Below are 3,754 nucleotides of genomic sequence, written 5' to 3'. Positions count from 1 at the left end.
TTGCGACTTGTGGAGGTGTGACTATATATATATATATCATGTTTGGAAATTTTGAGTAGTCTTTGACCTGAAGCTACTCGATCGAGTAGGGCCAGTTCGATCGAATGCCTAACCCACTCGATCGAGTATCACTGTTACAGGAACTTTTCGAAAAAATAAATTGTTCAAATGCTTTTGTTTTGAATATTTCTATACTAGATTTGGTCGTTGATGGTTAGTAACATGTTTTGGTCTCTTTGCTAGACATGTTTTGGGTTGTGCTTGAATTTTAAGTAAAATTTGTGCGATATAGGTGTGACAGGACAATAACCATGTTGTTACGAGAACTTGACATGCAAGTAATGTTAATTAAACTCATATTTTTTTTTGTGTATACATATCGTTATCTTGTGAGTAGCAGTTATGTGGTGTCAGATATCATGGAGGGACAAGAATTTTGAGCAATTCATGAAGTTGTAGTAGGATTTGTGTTACCTTTTTGTCTATATGTGCGTCCATCTGTCAGGGTTAATCGAGTAATGTGTTGATAATGTTCTAACTACTTCAGTGGGGCTGTTGGTTATCAAGTGGTAGAGATGTTGCTAGTTTGTCACAAGAGATATAAATATATGTGTCCGTGAAGTAGGATGTGATTTCAATAGTTTACGTTTGTAAGGGTGGTGGGCACGTAATGTCCGTTAGTAAAGTGGCGTGTGTATATAATTTTATATTAGTCGTGATTAATAAGAAATGTCGATAAGATGCTATGGGTGTCGGGTTAAGGGACTGGAAGTCGTTTGATGGTAAACTTCGGGGACGAAGTTCCTTTTTAGAGGGGAAGAGTAATGTCGCAAAAGGAAAATGCTGCAATTATAGCAATTTTGCAGTACGTTTGTGATGTTTTATAATATTTCTGTTATATTTAAAATATGAGTTTATAATTGTTTTAATAGTTTTATTGTGGGAATTGTATAATTGGACGAGAATGAATAATTGTCGGTAGTTGTCAAACAAGATGACATGTCGTTATACCTTATTTTCAGTAATCATTCGTATGTTATCATACTGATAAGTGCATATTTTATATACTTTCATCCCCTATATTAGCTCCATTTTATTTGTCATTTAGCACTTATCTTGGTGTTTTGAGCTAATATTTGTTATTCTAGTGCATTTGTTTGTCTCCACATGTTTTGTAGGATACTTAAGCTTTTTGGAGCTAAAATACTACAAGATGAGCTACTAGAGTGCAATGGCTAAGCAAGACCAAATATTGGGCTAACATGGAGTGTTTGCATGGGTTTTTCATGAAGAAGTTGATGGACTAATGTGTGCAATACAATTGTTGTCAACAAACCAAAGTCAAGCCCAACTTCAAGTCCAAGTCAAGGTGGAAAATATAGGATTCCAAGCTACCTAGGATGCCAAGAATTAAGGTCTTAACTGGGTGATTAATTGCACAATTAATCACCAACATAGGATTCTCCAAGCAATTAAGAAGAGAATTAAGGCAAAGGAGCTGGAAACACACGACCCCGATCGGGGTTGCATGCCTCTTGGCTTTTACGTTATGCTCTCCTCTCCTATAAATAGGAGAGGTGTTCCAAAGCTTTAGGCATCCAATTTTCACGTCCAAGTTTAGTTTACAATAGCCTTAAGCATTATATTTCTCTCAATAGTTTTCATATTAGTTTACAAATTAGTTAATCTTGTAGTTCTTCAAACATTTGATCCTAAGTTATTTCAAGCTTTTGGTTATACATTGTTCTTCCATACAAGTTCTCTACTTTTAAGGTATTTCTACTTATAGTTTATATCTCTACATTTCCATTTCAATTTATACATAGTTTATAATTAAATAATTTGTTTAGATTACTTTAGTTTAATTCTTCCACATGTTAAATCAATTAGTTTATATAAATCATACAATTATGTTCACCACTTCTCTTAATTTAGTTTGCAATTTACATTTTAGTATGAGTAGCTAAATTTCCTAGTCTAAGGGCTAGGGGAGCCATGCATAAATCAAGTATATAACATGATAAAATAGATTCATAATAATATTGATCATATTGCTTCTATCACATGCTTGTGCCACAACGTTTAATCTTTGTTTAGGGCCCTATTCAATTGATTAAGTTTGTTTATTCGTTCTATAAGTCGAGAGGCACGGAATTGAATTAGACTAAGCATGTATAGTAGGACGACCTAGTCATGGACGAGAGTTTCTCTAGGACCCGGTCTATGGTTGATGCTAATATCATAAGATGGGTATCTTTAAGCATAAGCAATTGACAATGTTATTAGTACCAAGTTTATCATGATTATATGCTTACCTTTGCATGCGTGACCCGAACCCCTTAGACTCTATTTTATTATATAATTTATATCATTATTGTTATTAATCACCAAACAATCAAACCAACCCAAATCGTAATCGACCTTGATAAAAATCTACCCATAACAATTCACGACGCGATTCCCGTTTCCTTGTGTTCGACCCCTATTGCTACATTAACTTGTTGTTTAGAGAATTTTATCTTTGCATAGGTACGCGATAAGCCTATCAAATTTTGGCGCCGTTGCCGGGGAAACGGTCTTATTACATTTTGAATTGTCGATTTTTATCTTGTTTTATTTTGTCTTGAGGAACACTTGTTCCTTGAGACCGTTACTTATCATTTTCCTAGAAATTGTTGTCTTATGCCCAGGTCCTCTCGTAGTGGAGAATTGCTTTCACCGGATTTCGAGCCCGAGAAAACCTTTAGGAGAAGACGACGATTTTGGAAGGAAGTGAAAGAAGCCACTTCTCCCATACAAGTTGAAAGTGCTAGAAAGTCTTACTTAGACGATCTAGAGGTTCTTGAAGAGGAGGAGGTTTCAAGTTCATCATCTCCACCACCACCACCATCTACTACCAAAAAGATGGTGAAACTTTCCGATCACTCAAAGCCCACCGCGGCCATGCTACCGGCCGGAATCACAACCACTCAAATCACCGCGCCGGAATTCGAGATCAAACCGGCTTTCATTAGCCTTGTGGAGAGGAAGCAATTTGGAGGAAGTCCTTTGGAGGATCCCAAGTTACATGTGCAAAACTTTTGTGACTATTGCTCCATGATCCGTCAAACGGGCGTCACTCAAGCCCAAATAAGGGAAATACTTTTCCCTTTCTCTTTGAAGGACAAGGCCAAGCTTTGGATCAATAGCCTTGACCGCACCACCTTGGGAATCACCAATTGGGAGACATTGGCTCTTGCTTTTTACCAAAAGTTTTTTCCACCGGAGAAAACTCAAACTTTGAGAAGCCAAATCACCGGATTCCGTCAACAAGCTCTTGAGAGCTTATATGAAGCTTGGGAGAGGTACAAAGAGCTTCAAAGGCAATGCCCACATCATGGGCTAGATGATTGGTTTCTAGCAATAACATTCTACAATGGATGTTGTGCCGAGTCCCGAAGGATTCTTGATTCCGCCAATAATGGACGGTTTGATCAAATTGACACCGATCTTGCTCATTCCACGATCGAATCTATGGCGATCCATGATGCCCAATATGTCAATTCCCGAGTTGTGTCACCCAAAGGTAAAGAAGAATCCTCCAACAACTCCGTCTTGCTAGCTCAAATTGCCTTACTCCAACAACAATTGGCGGAGAGAGATGCTAAAGATTCCATCCAACAACTCAATGTTGTGTCTTCAACGAGCCAAATCATCGTTTGTGATTGATGTGGAGGTGCGAGACACTATGCCGCTCATTGCCGAGCTCCTATGG

The 3,754-nt window shown here is 37.7% G+C and overlaps 1 non-coding gene across 1 annotated transcript; it reads right to left on the bottom strand.

Annotated features, from left to right (window-relative positions):
- Positions 1-3,276: 3,276 nt before the first annotated feature.
- Positions 3,277-3,383, bottom strand: LOC141593711 (small nucleolar RNA R71). The gene has a single exon (XR_012521780.1). It is a non-coding gene; the product is annotated as a small nucleolar RNA R71 (small nucleolar RNA).
- Positions 3,384-3,754: the final 371 nt, after the last annotated feature.

Source organism: Silene latifolia, chromosome 7 (genome assembly GCF_048544455.1).
Source record: "Silene latifolia isolate original U9 population chromosome 7, ASM4854445v1, whole genome shotgun sequence".
Classification (NCBI taxonomy): Eukaryota; Viridiplantae; Streptophyta; class Magnoliopsida; order Caryophyllales; family Caryophyllaceae; genus Silene; species Silene latifolia.
This window is presented reverse-complemented; position numbering and strand designations above follow the sequence as displayed.